At 38.4% G+C, this 19,278-nt stretch overlaps 1 long non-coding RNA gene across 2 annotated transcripts; it reads right to left on the minus strand.

Annotated features, from left to right (window-relative positions):
• Positions 1–824: 824 nt before the first annotated feature.
• Positions 825–17,199, minus strand: LOC147650663 (uncharacterized). 2 transcript variants are annotated; one of them, XR_015275743.1, is made up of 3 exons: positions 17,095–17,199; positions 13,597–13,724; positions 825–3,991 (listed from the first exon to the last, which is right to left on the minus strand). It is a non-coding gene; the product is annotated as an uncharacterized LOC147650663 (long non-coding RNA). The 2 variants fall into 2 exon arrangements; XR_015275742.1 differs by lacking the exon at positions 825–3,991 and adding an exon at positions 11,674–13,270.
• Positions 17,200–19,278: the final 2,079 nt, after the last annotated feature.

A 19,278-nucleotide genomic window follows, 5' to 3' on the forward strand; every position in this document is an offset into this window, starting at 1 on the left:
ATCCCTATTTCCCAGGGAATGTGCTTAATATCTTCTAGGCTGAACCCCGTCCTTGAGCTGTGATCCTGTGGTGACACGTGTGGGTCTCTGCCCTTGTGCTTGTTTGAAGTCCTGTACCAGAGCGTGTCAGTGCCCGTCCCCTGCCCGTATCAAGGCTCCAGACATCCAGCGAGTGTAAACCAATCTTCCCAGCGCGTGATGCATGCACAGCAATTTGTTAAATTTCCACATATGACACCTCCTTCCCCCGGCAGCCCTCCCCACATTTCCTCTCAGCGTAGTTGAACTTTAAAAGGCCCAGGAGAAAAACGAAATAAGACTTTAAATAATTTATTTTGGAGAAACAGTCAGTGAAGAGGAACAAATAATGTTTCACTAAAAGAAGCGGGACCTTTGACACTCCCCTTTTCGCTCGGGTACCTGAAGGCCTAGCCGGATTGCATTAGTGAAATTTTCATTTGATGGCATTTTAATATTCTGCCTTGATGACTTTTTAGCAACATTTACTTTCAGAGGTCTTGAGTGCTCCCTCGGAGGAAATGAAACATGTCAAAGCCCATTACAAAAATCAAAATTTAAATACCTCGGCCACGTTGGGGCTCACACACAATCCCATCAGCGCTTAAACTGCAGCTCACAACTACTCATTCACTTGCTCAGTTGGTAATGAGTACATTTGATGAAGCATTCTGGGGTCATGGAACATACGTTAGTGATCTAAACTTAACCCATTGATTGCTTATACACAGAGGGACCAGAGGAGGGGTATTTTATTGAAATGTAATGTTAGAATAATTTCCGTCAGTGCTGAAATAAGTTTTTTCTTTTTTTCTTTTTTTTTTTTCTTTTTATTTAACAATTGCTTTGATGAACTAGAATGTTAATAAGCATGATGGGAAGGCCTTTTATTTAAGGTGGGGAGGAAGGAGCCAGGCTGGGAATACAGAGCAGTTAGCTCAGTTCTTCAGCCACTCAAAGGCAAGCCCAATGGTGGGGCTTTCTTCCTATGAAACTTACATTTGAACTTCACTGGAAGTCTTCCTTGTTTTATCATCTAGCTTCTTTTCTTACTGAAATATTGATTGGCCTGGTAGAGGGAAATGGAGGTGTTCAGCCTGATACAGTAGAATGGTATTAAGAAAATGCTATATTCTAAATATCATAGCTAGAAGCCAGCATTAAAATTTTCCATAAAGTATCTGCATTATATAAATCAATCTGTAGATATACTGCATTTGGTTCCAGTGTGAAGGTTGCACTTTCTCTCAACTGTTCCCCTTTTCTCCTTATTTTCCAAGATGTATAGAACAAATGGCTGAGAATGTACATATTTCCATTCTTTCTCCTCTCCTTCCCCTCAAAAATGGGAAGGAATGGGAGGGAATTTCTGCTGTATGCCAGCCTCATCCATGAGGTAACTGTGACTTCAGTACCCCAGTGTTTTGCTGAAATCATCTTTAGTGTGTGTGATCTATAATCAGAAGCTCAGCAGTAGTTCCATAAGTCATTCCAGGATTTCCATCCCTAAAGAAGACTGGCTTCAAACTGCTCTTTGGCACCCCTGTACAATCAGCAGAACCTTTCTTGGTTTGTCCAGTAATTTGTGTCCTTTCAGTCAGATAGATCATCTCCATTTTCTTCCTTCCAATTCCAGTGGTAAAACCAGCATTTAGACAGCAAATAGGATGCAGAACCCAAAAGCTTATTAGGATCCAGAATAACATTTTTCCAGGAAAGGCTACATATCATAAAATCATTACAAACAACTTTACATCCATGAAAACCACTTTCTTCCAGCCAAACACTTGTATTCCATAGTGGAAGCTCACATTTCAGCACTAAATTGGCTCCTGTACCCATTTTAGATTTGCCTCTTGGAGCAGTCCTAGTAAGATGAACCACTGATAATTTTGACTTGTTCAGTCTTTGGTACTGGGGTTACAGAAGTAATGAAAAATGTCTTAACTGAGTAATTTGAAACAAGCTGCAAATACCTTCATGTTAAGGACAGCTAAAAACCTGAAATCTGGAGAATTTTGCAAATATGCTGAGCAAAAATCAGGACCCACACTAAAGTTCACAAAGCACAATCACCTTTAGAGCTGATTTCATATGTGAGTGATAAGATGCCAAACAACCCTTGAAGATGAAGGAATGATCAAACTTTGGAAAACAGCTTGGATCTCACCTGAATATCAATGACTCTTTGAGCTGATGGGAGACTTTCTCCCTCACACACCATTAGATAGAGATTAGACTGGGCTGGCAATTCCCAAAGGCAAAATACAATAAAAACATTGTACATGGGGAAGGTTGTAACCCCTCCTTTTGTTGATGAAAGAGTAGCATAACTCTAAGGATTCATAACATTAAACAGTTGTAGGTATTGTGAGGAGACCTCTATTAAATTGAATCAGGCCCTACCACTATGTTGTTGTGGGCTTTTATTGCTAGGAGGAACACAGAATACAGAAAGAATCTTGAGTGTAAAAGCTCTTTCTGGGATTATGAAGGACAAGTGGTTCAGTGCAATTTATACATGCTGTAAATGTTGTCAAAAGTCCAGTTATGGCCTCTTCCCAATTACTCTGCATTGCACTAACCAGAGAGGAGGAGGAGGGAAAATACTGGTTGTTATAAACAAACTTTAGGAGTTCCCACTATTCCATCTTGCAGTCTCTTTGGATATAACACAATTAATTTTGGCCAATCCAGCTGTAATTTATTTTGAAACTTTTTTTTTTTTTAAGTCATGTTCAAGAAATGTGCCTGCAATCAATTTTTTTCAAGAAAGAATAGTTAGCAGGAGCCAGTTTTAATCACATATATTTAGATAATGTCAAATAGCAGTGCAGGCAGTTAGCAAACTGGGGGAATTCCTCAGTAGATTTGTGTAATGAACATTTTTGACATTCTATGAAGAGAAAAAAGAGGCAAATTCTCAGAACTTGTTACAGATTCTTCACTCATCTCTGTTGGTAACTGGGTAAAATCAATACAGTATGAATGAGGGATCCTGAAATCAGGTAAATGGGACAGATATAAGGAGGCTTCTGAAATTCTTATTCTTGGTGAGCATCAGACCTGTTGCTTTTGCAGAATTTGTCAGTATATCCATTACAGAGCCAGGGAGCAGAAATTGATCTGTGAGAGCTGTTCTCATCACACAGTAAGAATGCAAAGCAGAGCACCTCATGTGCACTCCAAATTTTGATGTCTTCATGCTCAAACCCATAGAAAACAGCAGCCGAGAGATTTGACTGTTGCATGATAGATAGTCACTCTGAGACAACATCACCACTGAAAAGCAGCCTGGTTGCATTTGCCCTGGTTCTGCCAATCTGACTCAAGACCTGCCTATGAATTTGTTGACCCATTTCTCCCTTGTTCTGGTGCCCGCCCCGCACACCGCGTGTGCAATAAATCCATCGCGCACGATGCTGCACTGCTCTTCTGTAACATGAATTTATGCTAATGGCTGTCTGCATATGCTTATATCACATATCTATATTAAACTTAATAGTCTGTTACATTGCTTCTTAACCCTGTGTCCACACATGATTAACTTTTCTGATTTCTTTCAAAACCGTTATTAACACAGTGTAGCATTTCACTCAACATGTCACCAACTTTCCCTGCCTGATGCGGGAGTTGGGGTAATTATGCAGCCCTATAGTTCTGTCAAATAACACTGTACACTTAGGAGTTTATTCAGAGATTTGGGGAGCTGCATCAATGTGTGCTTGTGTACACTCATTTTTCTTTAAGGATAAGTGGTGGTAAAGGATGATCCTTCAAAAGCCACTTTTCAGCAAAATGATTCTTCATTTCATTCAGTTAAATGAGTCCTTTTGGGTTTAGACATCAAGTTTAGACAAAAAAGCATCAGCATCCTTATATTTGTAGTGATATTCATGAAAGTCACTTGAAAGTTGGAGTTTAGAGAATCATTCAGAGGACATGGAACTAATTTGAAAACCTTCCTGGAGACCTACAAAGGAGACAGGGTTGAACCACGCTGACAATTTGAGGATCACAATCATAAATATTCTTTTTATGTGAATATCACATTAATAAAATTTAATTTACATACAACATAAAATAGTGTATTTGCTTTTAGATATATATTTTCATTGGGAACTCAAATGAAGCTCCTCGACTTTCTGCACAAGGGTGCACTGACACATTTTCTTCCCTTAGTCACGGCTCTGACTGTGGCTGTTAAAAGCAAAGAAGTTAGAGCTGGAAGGTTATTCCATATAACATATGTTCTGAAGTCAGAATTGCAGAGAAAACTCTGCAGTTTCATTTTCATGACACATTTTAAGGTTAAAATGCTACTGTCATTTATAAGCCTCTGAAATCATGAAGTTGTGCTGGAATCCAAAGGCCTTTGGAAAACTCTGCCTGCTGCAATTCATGCTGAAAAGATGAATTTGGTATTTCCATCATATTTTATCTGTGGCCTTTGAATTTTAACTAGTTGGAAGATGGGACACCAATGGAAAAATAACAACAAATTGTATATCATCTGTACCTTCATACAATTTACTTGCTGCATAAATTAATGGGAATAATAGGCACAGGCACTACTTTTGTTGGGTGAGGGTAATAATTACTAAGCAAGATAAAACAGTGGTTTCCAAACCAGCAGCAGGGACAGCAGTCAGGAGTTTCTAGTCACAGACACCACACCTCCAGTAATTTCACTCTCTCTACACCCCAAATTCCCTGGAAAATGAGAGTTTTTTACCAGTTCAAAAAACAAAGTGAATGCTTAAGTAGTAATTATAATAAGATAATATCTGAAGGTCGTGCCAATACACAGCTGAATATTTATATGAGCCAGGTACAAATTTAACACTGGAAAGTCTTTTAGTGTCTCAACCCAATGGCCACATTCCTTTTTTCTTCATTTTCCATGCCTTCATCATTTTGAACCTCCCATGTGTTCATCACGGTATCTTGCAAGAAAAACGCTTTTAAAACATTTTCCACCAAACATTGCATTAACAGGACCATAAAGTTTTACAGACTTTTCTAATAGCTGGATACTGATTTCAAAGTGGTTTTCAAATTTTCTATCTTGCCTTAAAGCCTTTTGACAACATGATAGAGCAACACATAATAATAGTAATAATAATAGTAATAGTAATAGTAATAGTAATAGTAATAGTAATAGTAATAGTAACAACAACTAGTAATGACAGTGGTGATAATTTTAGTGGATCAAAATTAGACTGAATAAGTCCCTGTGGATGTTAATCCACTACATTTAAATCCACTGCTGAAGAACATAAAGGTTTTTCATATCTCACATAAGTAAGTGGTTGTTCACTGGGCTAATGGGACAAAGCCAAATACACTGTAAACCACCACAAAAAGGATCCTTTTCATCAGATACTAAACAAGGAAAAGCTATCACTGAGTATTTCTGCTCCACAGGCAGCTTTATCACTTTCCAAATGTGTGCTTGATCTGTTCTACTGACCTGCAGAGAAGCAGATCCCCCTCCAGCTGCAGAGCTGGAGTGTAATGCTCCCTCCACCACTTTTTCCACTGCTCCAGAACTCATTTCTAGCTCATGTAGAGGTTAGGAGCAGCACAGGAACATTACCAAGGAAATTCAATGTCAAAGCATTTTTTCCAAATCTGAACATGACAAAAAAGTAGTATCAGTTGACAGGGTGTCCTTACATGTACCATTACTCTGCAATTTTTGTTGACAACTGTTATCACTGTCTTGAACCCACAGAGCACATTAGTGTGTTTGTGTTGTCTATCAGTCTCGATAGATGTGAAGTAAGGGGAAAGGAAAAATGGAAACTAGTGAAAAAGTAGTGCAAATAAACTGTTGCACCCATGCCATTTTTTATTTTTTGGTTTAGTTCAGTTTGTACAACAGCTTTATGAAGCTCATTAATGACAATGTTATTTATTCAGCCCAATTTCTGAAATCAGAAAATAGCTATTTTCAGAAGATTAGAGCCCATCAAAAGAAATAGACTTTTTTTTTTGCTGAGCAGAGACTTGAGAGGTGAACTATAAAAGTCTGTCTGCCCAGTGTGCAGTTTGTGTTCAAATAAACCTTTCCAATTCCATGGAGAGGTGGGAAAGACAGGGGCTCCTGAGGTGCTTTGAAGGAGACAGCACCTGACTCGTAATACACCCTGCTTGCTGAGTGGACTGGCATTTTTTACACTTACTAAGGGGACAAATACATAATTTACTAGCTTATGTGCAAATGTACTTCTAGCTTCTGCTGGATCAGTTCTGGCTCACAAACTTCTGCTCCAGTACTTGAACTTATTTTATCCTTTAGTCTCTGGCCAATAATTTTTTTATTTTTACTGGATGACAGTTAAAGTGATAAAATTATTTCTCTAGCATTATGTAGGGCTTCACTGGCAGCCACAAAGCTATGAAATCATTGTAATCATTATGCAAAATCACTGTAAATGTTGATTTTAACTCTAGTCTACTTAAGAAAAAGCTTGCCCAGGGTACTGGGGGTAACCTAGATTGAATTGCTCAGATGAGAGGTCGTGGCTATCCCAAAGGTTGGGATGTATCTGATCCAAATCAGTATCATGTTTAAATACAAAACAAGTGGCAGCCAAGTCTCTGTGAGCTCTCTAAAATATTGAGCTTTCTCTGGTGTAGTACATGTAGCCATTATGAAAGAGATTTGGCACTAAGGGGGCAAAAACAAAGTGAAATACCAGAGTGCTCTTGGGATTGATTGTATCACAGAAGTGAACAAGGGAAAAGGAAAAGACTTTTGCTAGTGGAAAAAAAAAAGTCTTGGCAACTCAGGGATGTGTTGTAACAAGAACTTGAATAAAATAAATAGGGAGCATTTTCAGGCTCTGGGGGCTGAATGAACACAATCAATCTTCCCTGGGCTGGAACTGCATCAGTCTCACCCACAGCTCCCTCTACTGAATTAAAATCCCACGGTAATTTTAGTTACACGGTGCCACTCTGACATGGGACATTCACCAAGGACTCCATGATGTGTATAATCATATATGGGATTTCTGAGTGGAAGGTTCTGGGGAGGTGCAGCCTCCCACTGGTACAAACCCCACAGACCAAGAGGTGGCTCGATGTGGGCATGTTCAAAAAAGCCAGCAGCATCTGTGTTCAGACTGGATCTACATCCAAGTCTTGGCATGAGAATAAATAAGTCATCAAACTAATGATGATTCATTTTTTTTTATTCAATGTAATCAGATCAGTGATTACTAATTTTCCATGTCTCATTCTGACATGCCCTACTCTTACCTACCACTTCTTTATCAGTCCTTTAAGTTCTCCTTGCTTTTAGATTAACACTTAAATTGTCTCTTCCAGGATGCTTTTGCCTTTCCTACTTCAAAGGAACCATGAAGGAAATATCAGAAACTTTGTTTTAGTGCCACTAATCCTATATTCACCTGTTACTTCACAATTATTTGAAGGTTCTTGAATTTTGGCTGGGGGAAATGCTTTTGTCCAAATTTCAGACCTCAGTATGTAACTTCTGAGTAGAGAGCCTGCAGTCAGGACTCCCAGGTGCAGGTTTATCCAAGTGGTAGAGGAATTTTGATATTGTGGTTTAGGGAGTTATTGTGCCCTACTTTGTGCATTTGACAAGTGTCATGTGGCTCTTTGGTTTTTTCATTATTATTATTGTGGAAACACCTAATATGAGCCAAGTTCATGCAGACTCTTGAATAAAAGATTTCATTAAAAACCTTTGTGTGGCTATTTATTATGCTGTTGATCCCTGGAAATAGAAGATGTCATGTGCAGGAGTCAGACCTTCAGCTCTGCAGAGTTTCTGCTAATTAAATTGCTAAGTGTGTCTGTTATTAGGAAAACCATGAGAAATGCAGCAAGGGGAGGGAGAGAAGTGCCCGTCTTGTCCTTTCTCTGCAGAGCAGCGTTTGGAGAACTCCGACCCCCAGGTCTCGGAGAAGCTGGTTTCTATCCCATCTTAGCCAAGGAGAGAAAAAGGTGACGGGCAAAGAGTCAGGGCTGGGGGAAGTGTGTGGCCAGGAGTTCATCTGGAGACTTTCAGGCAAAACTTGCCCTCCTTAGACACACACTTCACCCTCTCCTCCCCCGGCAGCCCCACGCATCTGACATTTCTGTCAAAAGATACCCTGAGCTGCCCCTCCTCCCTCCCCCTCCTTTCTCATCCCTCTGCCCTTTTTTTTCCTCCCTCTTCTTCCCCCTTATATGTGAATAGTGAGAAAATGACTGGAAACAATGTGCCAGTTTGCAGCACTTTACACTGAGGCCCTTTTCTCCTTTCCCCTGACTCGCGAATGACTGAGAGTTGTTTTATTGTACAAAGATTCTCGGAGAAAAGAACTTTTATTTTACCCAATAACACAAGAATGGGCAGCGGGCAAACAGTTACTGCCTTGTTCCCAGCTGCCACTCAGACTGCGGTGGGGGAATCGCTAATGGGGTCTCTGTGCTGCCTCTCTCCTCTCCTCCGTCTCTCTCCGTCTACTTTGGCTCTCGCCTCAGTTGGCTGCTTGTGAGCCAGGGTAAAATGCTCCCGAGATAAGCTGCTCCGATGGGTTTAATAACCCCACCTTTAGTTTCTCAGGGAGAAAATATTCTGATTTTTTTTTTACAGTCAGGACTTGGCAGGCAAGCATACAGCGGGGCAAGGACATGGATGGAGTGACACAACTTGTGATTTGTCCCTTTGCGCCTTGGAAAAGTGGAACATAAGAGAAGAGCTGCAGCACAGGGTGCCCGTGTTAGAGGGAAAAAAAAATTACAAAATCACTTCACTAAGACTTCAGCTGTTGATTCATAGTTGATATCTAAATGTCAGCCTTTTACAGCTTAATCATGGCTTTATTAACCCCTCTTTTTCTTGGCTGAAAGGCAGGCTGACTAGAAGGAAAGAATAATAAAGATTGGAGGATGGGGAAGCTGAAATGTGAAGAGTGAATTAGACTTGTTTAGAAAAGAAAAGACTAGACAAGAAAAGACAAGCTGGGAAAGAAGGGTGTGAAAAAAAAACCCAGAAAACATCATGCCATTGGCTGTCCAAGTGTTTCATATTCTCGGCAACAAAGTACGAAGCATAGTTGTTGGAGACATTGAGAATTTGGGAAAAAAAAAAAAAAAAGCCTCTACTTAATTTCATCCATAATTCTCAAAGCTCATCTGTCGTTTAAAATCCTTCCAACTTGTTATACACCAAGTCTTTGACTATGGGTAGGATTTTTAGAATCTGATGAAGTTAGGTATTTAAACTCAATGAGACATGAATCGTCACATTTCCTTTGAAAATCATACAGTTTGGGGTCTGTTTTGATTTGTTTGATTTAGCAGAATGTCATTAGATTTGAAATAACAACATCAGGGGCCAAAAGTTTTCACAATGGACTAATGTTTTCCTGAGAATTTCGAGTCATATGTAACAGAAGCAAAAAATACCTATAGCTAAAGATATGGGTCACCTTTTTATTACAATACTGTACTTTTGCTTGCTTATAAACACTTCCTAAGTGTTTTTGAGTGAACTTCAGGTTTTAATATTAATTTGTATTGTTCATATTTTTAAGAAAAAAAACTTTTCAGCCCTTTTGAGAGACTGAAAGGTTTTATATTGCTTGCCTAAGTTAAAGAATGTGCACTATCATCTCCACCTAGACACGTGGGAATTGAGAAAATTTTATGAATATATCTTCCATTATCAATTCTTTTTTCATGTTCTCAGCTTATTTCTTTGCTGGGAAGAAAATCTTAATGTTTTTTCTCCTGTTGTTCCTAACATGAGCTTCTGATCCAGATTCTCCTGAGGATCCCTTGGCTTCACTAAAGCCAGGTAGAGAGAGGAGGATAATATCATGGAAATCGTGCCAAGAATGATAAATTACTGTTAATGATTACATCTAATCTATAACTAATAAATAACTATAATATCCTTTACATATTAATTAAAAAGTAATTGATATGCATTTGCTGTAGAGATTTTAAAATTTAGTGTTAGATCTGTTTGAATCTCTTTTCTAAATCCTGGAAAAGCTGTGATACTCTTACTAAGAAGTTCATTGAAATCAAACTTGCACTAGGCCAATTGAAACCCTTTCTGTCTGGATGCAAGATTGTTTAAATATTTTGATCTGGTTTTGAAATATAAAATAGGTCACAATGCAGTGATCAATGCCTGATCAAAAGAACAGCCAGTTCAAACAGAGACAATCTGCCTCCTGCACATCACTCATTTCAGGGATGCAGATTTGCGGGACCAAATTAATTTGATATAGTCCATATGGGAAAATTAAGGGTGGAGCAGCAACTTTGTGTGCAGAGAGCCTGTGAAAATGTCAAATTCCAATTAAACCTTGATGCTTGGACCATCAATTTCTCCAGGTAAGTGCTGTACATTGGCTTAGTCTCCCTCTCTTTCCTGCTCACATTTGTGACAATCTCCACGGTGAGTGTGATCTTAGTTAACTGTTGCTCAGGTTGTAAGTCAGAGAAGCAATTCAGGCTGCAAGAGCAACATTTCAATTATACGAATAATCAAATTCAAAATGTTATTTGAATAATTTGAGTTCTTAAATTAAGCAAGCACTTTTTTTGCAAGTGGTCTATAAATTACATTTTCCGCTACATTGGCAGTAAACGGGTAATTAATATCTCAACTTTTCCTTCTTAATGTTGATTTAAGAAAAATAAAATAAGCTTAGAACATAAATGAGCTTTGCTTTCACAGCTCAAACATTACAGTCCCTGCTCAGTTGGCTGTGTAGCTCTTCTGGCTTTCTCTTTCCCATAACTGAACTGATACAAGTACCTCTGTTCTATGTAAATAGAGGAATTTTAGAACTAAATAATGTATGACTAATTTTTACTTCTTTTTTTTTCTGTTGATTTCAGAGAAAATATCTCTTCATCTTCAAAATTAAATAATTTGATTTGTTACTTCATGTCCTGTACCAACCAGGCATTTTGGTTCATTTACCCAACATAAACTGAATTTAAATTTGACTACTTTCCTGAGTGAAAAAATATACCTAAGTTAAGCCATTACAACAATAAAAATTTAAAGTGTCATAAATGGAAAGAATATCTAAAAAATGTCATCCAGCTTCTCAGAAAGTCATTGTGAAAATGCCCTTATTTTTTATTTTCCTGAAATAAAGAAGAGTCATTCAAATGGAGAACATGGGATGAATTGTTAATATTTCTCAACCAGGGAGAAGATATTAAGTGGACCACTGGGTGACTTAAAGAAGGGGTCACCAGTGACTACATCCATAGTTTAATCAGTTTACCCCTACTATAAATTTTATGCTGATAGGGATGTTTATAAGAAATACACTTGATCAAAGTGTGAAGGTTAAACACATGCTGTTCCCTTTGTAGGGTTAAATGTAGTGAAGTTTCACCTAAGTGACAATAAGATATATAAAAGACAGTAAGAGAGACAAAGGAAAAAAAAAACTGTATGTTTCCAAAGCTGCACTTAGACATAGAAGAAAAACGCAGGGAAATAAAACTATCTGTTTCAAAAGGATTTATATTTTTCATTTTTATTTAACCAATTACTTTTTTCTTTTTTTTGTGAACTATATATAAAACACCTATCTTAAATAGCTTTGAAAAACTATAAGCTGTGAGGAGTGCATAGGAGGCTAATGATAATCATTCTTTATTTGATCACTTCCTTTGTTCATCCATCTTTTAGTGAATTGGCTTTGTTTACAAAATGCTAAAAAAACAACTCAAAATAGACTGAATTCTGATTTTTTTTCCCTTCTCAGACTATTTCCTCAGTCTCTGCCTGGAGCTACAAGCTGAGCCAGCAAGGTGGTGTGAAACTAGTGAAGTATCAGAGAGGAGCAGTGAAATTTAGATCCTGGATTGTTTTAATATGGCACTTGGGAGATGAAGAAGGGCAGAAAGTGGGGGGAGTCTACATAACTGAAAAGAAACTTCAAAATACAGGAGAAGCCCTGATACATACTCAGCAGCACACAGCCTTTATATCCAATTGTTTAAAATCTTTCATATGAAAACAGTTCTGTACGATCAGGGCTTATCTTGATGGGTTCAGTTCTCACATTTGCTCCATGAGTGTCAACACAGAAAAAAAGTGTTGGCTGCTTCGAACAGAACCTGAATTCAGTATTTGTTTGCCCCACTACATCTGACAGGGTATTGAGGGTCAGAACCTGCAGAGACCTTGGCCACACTCCTGTTTCAAAACCCTGCACAACCCCCTGCAAATGTCACAAGCCAAGCAGTGTGCTTCCAGCTGACATGCATTTCCAACCTAGGTCTGATGGAATGCTTGAGAACATTCAGGTGATTTTCTGTATGTTCCGACAACCTAAGGAGGTATTAGGAATATTTTTTTTGCTGTTTGAGAAGATGAATACATGACCAGAAATAATTACTCCATCGTTTCCTACTGGTCAGGATTGGTAGTTGGTTAATTATTCAACAGTCTCTGGTGCTGCTGCCAAACCCATGCTTTCTTCTCAGAGAGGAGCAGACAAGCTTGTTAGAGCAGCTTTCTTTGGACTGGCACTTTTATGTTGATAGGGGATTTACTGAGATGCCAGCACTTTAATTTCAGTTTATTTCTTTATTCTCTAATTTTCTTATTTCTATCATTAAAAATGTACAACTTTCCCTGTATATTTGCCTTGTCAAGCTAAACTATATTAATACTACCTTTGTTACAGTGTGCCATTCTTTTGCAGAAATTATATGCAGGGTTTAATGTCTTAGTGGAATTCTAGAATTAATGTGTGCCTCTTTCCTGGTACCGTATGTTGCTGTTTTCCACCCGTATGGAAATTCAGGTAATCTTATGCCCTCCGTGACATGGGCAAGTGCTTTACAAAAATGCATCTTTGACAGTTATCTTTCATACTTTAACATGACCAAAGAGTGAGGCTCCTAACCAGTAGGCCTTGTACTACTTTGGGATTGGACAAAAGGCAGGAGTCTTGTGATAGTAGTATCCATTTATGAGTTTGTATTATCATTTCATAAGGCAAAACAGAAGGTGATATAAGCCCACTGCCATTCCTTAGTTTTTGACGGAACATATTCATCAAAAAAGCATGCAGTCCCCTGAGCTTGCAGCCATATGCTACAGGAAAATGTCACCAGTTAAAGATGTATTCATTTGCTGTTTTGAAAACTCTGTTTGATATTCATGCATTCCAAGTGTTTTGACCTAGATTTCTGTAGAGGCATTAGATCCAGTACTGAACAGGAAGCTAGACAGCTGTTGCTTGTGTAGTCAAAGGAAGAATTTAAAGTAAGGGGGAAAAAAAAAAGAATAAAAAAATGAAAACATTTATTAATGCATGCCAACATTTTGCGCAGCCAATATGTTTAATACTAGATTAACTAATATAAGCATATGGAGATGCATTTGTTGCAAAGCTTTAAAGAAAAGAACAAAGAAAAAAGTTGGAAGTATCTAAAGTTCACAGAGAATAGAATTTGCACTTTATCCTATAAATGAAAGCCTGGTGAAATGGCAACATACTTTAATTATAAGCTACTTGCTAATGTCACAACATTTAAGTTTGGGGGCTATATTGTAGTACAAACCTCTCGGTGAATGCCTTGCTTAATCCAGGAACCTACAGGTAATAATAATCCTTCCTGAGCTGAGCTGCAATCTATTTTGCACTGAAGTCCTATAAGCAGTTTGCTTGTTGTAATTGTAGGTTTCTTTCCTGTAAATCAAGGTACAAAACAGATATAAGGTAAATGTACACATCTAATTATTAAATGCTGGTATTCATTCTACAGCTGTGTCAAAGTTTCTGCATTTCGTAATTACTGGGTTTATACTGATTCAGTTCATCTGATGCCTATGGGTCCTTTGGCCATGGGATAACAGCTAGCAACAATAAATAGCATGGGAAATAAATGTTCTCTTAGTTTAAGAGGCCCTTATGGGGGAATTCATCTAATCCAGCTTTAACCAGCCAAAATTTAGATGTCAAAGCTACTTGTCCAGGTTGTCTCTTCATAGTTCTTCACAGCACCTACTGCAGATGTCTTTCTTGGGCTGGGCTGGAAAGGAGTCTGTTTCTTCCCTTTCAGGGTCAAGGACATTTGGCTGATTTGTCCAGATCACATGCCAAACCTTAAGACAGACACAGACAAGACATTCTCCTTTAACAGTCAGAAATAAGCCCAAGTCTTTTTTAAGCATTAGTGGAAAAACTTTTTAACTATGACATTCAAGCAGTAATGTGTTACCAATTTCAGCATTTTCTGGCAATGGATTTTATACCAAGCCAGTTCAAGAATAGAGGAAAAAAGTGCAAATATTTCTCCTACCTGAAAACAGTTTTTGTTTTCCCAGTGAAAAATGCAAAGATTGATTTCTTTTTTCCCCAATTTCTCTTTCCCTAAGTGTTTATCAAATAGTTTATGCAAACGTATTTCAGCTTATGGTGTATTTATAAACAGTTCAATTTCATTCTCCACAAAGGTGTGGAATTGGTTATTTATTTATTTACTCACTTATTTATGACTGGGTAAATGAAACTTTTTAAATGAGAGAAAAATGAATGAAGAATAGTGAAAAAATGATGCTGCAGCTCAGAATGAATAAATCACCAGGTCTAGATGTCATGAAACTGAATTCTTCAGTATCTTTATGAATAGTCAGAGTACTCGAGGAAGCCTGTTGACAACTAAAAACCTGGATATTCCACGAGGTACTTGAGCTACTCACACATGAATAAATGTATGTATCATCTCAAATGATGTCCCATAAAAATGTCTGGGAAATAAACCTCATGGGTGTGGATGTGTTGTCGGTGCTGCGGCCTCCCCCATTAGAAGCGATGCTCAGGAGGTGGTGACCTTATTGTACTCTCAGAAGCCAGCTAAGGGAGAAAGACTTTTGGGGATCATCAGCCATGAGTTATGATGCCATAGGTGTGGCAGAATCGTGCTACCATCCCAGAAAATGGAGTAACACTTAATGAAGGTAGTTAGGAAGGGCTGCAAGGGGATGGGTTGAGCAGTGATGAGAAACATAAGCCTTTGGTGGTTAGGATTGCAGGATTTTGCAACCAGAATGAAAAGAACAAGGAAAGTCATAAATGCTTCCTTTCCTGTTGATTTATGAAAAAGTATCTTCCTGGCTGCTAGAGAAATTTCTCCTGTGAAGTAATCAGTTAAATACTGGACTTTTTGTCAACTGTATAACATCTGTGTAAGATCTCTGTTTAAAGCCCTTATTTCCACAGAGGTGTCTTGAAAATTTGTTCCACGTAATCCTGTTCAGTGGTGATTACTGCTGACAGTGGAGTTTGATATGTTTGATACTTCCCTTTCCCAAATCAATCAACAAAGTTAGAGGTTTTTCTAAGCCTAGTTGACCCACTGGACTTGGTTGAATGCACAAAAGAAATGTTTGGTTAGTCTGACATATGGTCAGCTTTAACACCCACCCAACTGTCCATGAATTCATTTCTGTCTGGATCATCTAGGCACAGGACCAGGATAAAGCTTGAGCACATTTGTCTGGTAATAAGATGTTTCAATCCTTCCACCCTTGCTTTCCCAGTCAGAAGACACTTTGCATCTTAAACTGACATATTTTCAAATTTTATAGTCTACTTTTGCAAGATCCTTCCATATGGTTACAGTAAAAATTCACAGAGGCTATAGATAGCTGGGATTGTCTTTGGATTAATCCAGAATATGCCCAGTTAGGGAACACTACCTCTGTACAACACAACAGGAACAAATAATGGGTTAGTTCTTTGCTAATAGCATACCTGACACAAAATATCTCGTTATCCAGCCTGAACCACTTAGGAATTAGCAGTTGCATACTGTGCTATAGCCAGTTTGAACAGATGGATTTAGAACTGGAGACTCAAATATATCCCTTTTTGGAATTTGTCTGCCTAATTTACTCATGTTACTGTTACAGAGATACCAAGATAGCTGCTGCTACTGCTCTGCACTGTATTTACTCGGCTGCATTGCCACACAGAAATGTGATTCATAGACTCACAGGAATTGCAGATGGAAGAGCCATATTAGATCATTCAACCCATCTCCCTGCTGATGCAGAATTGCTCACTACAGCTACAGTACATTTTCTAGTGTTTTGTCTGGTCTAGTTGTAAAAGTCCCCTGACATGGGACTTCCACTGCTTCCCTTGGGAAACTACTCCACGGTTCATCTTTCAAAATTGGCACAGTCAGAGACAGGCTAGAGAATTAGAGGGACCATTGACCTGTAGTCAGTTGGGAATTCCTCCCTTCCTAATCACTAGGTTACCCTACATGAAGATGCTGCACCATCAAAATCTCTCGGTGCTTGTGGACGTGTCACAGATTTACAGTAAAGGACATTTTGTCTTCTCATTTGCAAGATGCACTTTGCTTTTTCAAACCTACCATCTTCTGCTCCCTTTTTATCCCAATCCCCCAGGTGCATCTGCCAGCCCCTAACAAGCAATGGCTTGATACTAAAAATCCATCTGAACAACCTCAGTTCCTGTCTGTATCCTGCACTTCTCATGTAAAGTTCAAGTTTTTCATTTTCACAGGTTCCTGGCCCATTGTCAGTGCCAGACTTTTCCCTCCTCATATCAATGATATTGTCTTTCTGGTTGCTTCTTTACTGCTCCTGTAGCCTTTGGTTTATTCCATAAGAGTAAGAAAAAGCAATTTTCAGTTTCCATCTTGTTCAGAAAAAGTCTGGCCAAGGAGGTGGACAATGTTGTCAATCAACACCAGTAAACAATTTCTCAGAATGTCAGAAAACCAAGAAATTAAGGGGGGAGAAAAAACTTGTTGATTGAATGAAACATTGCACTTAAAAATATGAGTAGAGTGTAAAAATGTAAATAAGAAAAGAAAATACTTAGAAGTGGAATTGTGAACATTTCTCAACAGAATGATTCATTTATCTGACTTCTTTATATAAGGAAAAAAAAAAGAATAAAAGTACAGGGAGGAATTTTAGTTATCTGTATGTATGCTGGCTTTTCATTCAGCATCTCTCCTGAAGGAGATGATATGACCACCTCACACCCTTCCTGATTATCTACTTTTATTAGGACTTACCAAAACAAGGCAGGACAATATTCAAATATTTCACTGAAATCAGAGGGCTCTCTGCTGAAAAAGTACAGATTTCTCTACAGTTCAGGAACAATTAGGAAATAGAGACTGGAGGATAAAAAATGAAGAAAAATCAAAATGTACACAATATAAAATATACATATATTTTTTGGTCAATTATACATTTTTCCCATGAAAAACTGGAGAACTGGATATACCAAATACCAAGCGAAAGGGGCAGTTATGTCAGTAAGTCTAACCCATCTGGAAGCAATAACTAGAGTCAATCACAGAGTAAATCCTTATCTGATGAGATTTCCAGCCCAATTCTTTTAGACACAAGCGGTTCAGATAGTTCAGATAAGGTTTGGCAGCTGAATTGGTATTTGTCCCAAGCAAACCTCCAGAGGTTCACCAGTCACTGGCAATAAACGAAAGTCTTTATCAGGTGATGGTTGTTTTGTGGTCAGCATGAGATAAATTGGCGGTGCCAGCCCAGGTCCTGGGAGACAAATGTCTCTGTCCAAACGCCATCACCAACCTGCTCAACATCCCTGCAAGGGCTCTGGCACCTGAAGGTTTTAACGAACCCTCCTCCAAAGGGGGGCTGCTTTCACTTTTGCCCTGAGGTAGAGTGGGAACCCAACTGCTTTCAAGGGCAGCAGCTCCAGCACGTTCATTCTCTGGAGCAAAATGCTCTTTGAAGGAGACATCAGTGGAGAAAACAAGCTGCTTGGGATGCAATACACACTGTGAGATCCACATCCATTCCATCTCTTTCCCGTTAGCTTGTTTGCCTGCTATGCCAGGTGTTCTCATTAGCCATATGTATAAATATTTGTCTAACCTTTTTTTTTTTTTAATCATTCTGTTACTGTATGTATAGGAAGAAGGGAAGTCAATCTGTTTGTGAAAATCAATGTTTGAAGATTTCCTCCTGTCTGCTGGTAGCTGGGACCTCTTTTAATAACCCCTGTTGCACTTGGCTGTTATCTCGGAGCCCCTTTTCCAACTACTAGATACCAAATTAGAGAAAAAAGAAAGGATATGGATGAGATATTGACCTTCCACATGTTGTACATTTTACCAATAAGTATTAATGACAAAGACACTAAGGAGTGTAATCTCCCATCAATGAATCAATACAAATCCCATTAACACTCGATGAGGGGATAAGATAGACTTCAAGAGTTTCACACTTACTCTTTGTATAGGACTCCCTCTAAAGGCTCTCGAAGTCCTTTTTGCCTCAGGACCATCAGTATATTTGGGTTTAGTGAAATGAACAATTTACAAGAGGCCAGAAACTCAGTAGCTGAACACACCCTACAAATTCCAAGTCTGCCCCACACAAAAACTGATTGCTTATCTGATGTGTGTCAATTCTTTTAGAATCTGGAAACTATGAAGCCTACAACATCATCTGTTCAAGTTGCCAGCTAGGTCAAAAAAAACAAAACAAAACAAAAACAAACAAACAAAAAACCCTACAGACAATTAAACAGTTTCATACTTCTTAGAAACACAAGTTATCAGTTTTTAATCAGCTGTCTCCCACTTCTGTGCTTTAACTTGTCTCTCCACTTTCACAAGTGATACCAACATTATATATATAAAGACCCACCCTAGACCTCTTCCCTTGTAGATCTACAATCATCTGCAATAGTGATTTAACTCACAGTCCCTGCACTGTGCAATTTCTGCTTCTGTTGAAGCCAAAAACTGGAGCTAAACTTCATGGGAACTTGCAAGAGACTTGAGTACACGGATTTAGCTCACTGAAGATAGCCAAGGATAAATTAGTTAAAGAAAGCTCTGATGTTACTCAGGGTAATTGGTTTGAGTTAACCATTAGACCTACTGGGCAACTTGAAGAAGTTCTTGAAATGCTTTTGACTACAACACTGTGGTGGGAATAAGAGGAAAACTGCTTACATATATCTAAATCCTCTGGGCAAAATTTTCATACCAAACAGTCTTAATTTAGGCTGATAAATCAGAGGAAAAAAGAAAAATCAGATTCTGAGCTGTATGTTTTGATTTGGAAGGATCTTTTGGTTTTTCTTTTCCGAAGTACTTGGTGGGAAAATGTTCAAAGCCTCTGAGAGTAATTTGTACTGAATATTAATTTGAGGGAGGGGGCTTTGAAAGCTTTTCCATAAATCATCAGCACATTTAGGTACCACA

This window comes from Cyanistes caeruleus, chromosome 13 (genome assembly GCF_971803275.1).
Source record: "Cyanistes caeruleus chromosome 13, bCyaCae1.hap1.1, whole genome shotgun sequence".
In the NCBI taxonomy this organism is placed as follows: domain Eukaryota; kingdom Metazoa; phylum Chordata; class Aves; order Passeriformes; family Paridae; genus Cyanistes; species Cyanistes caeruleus.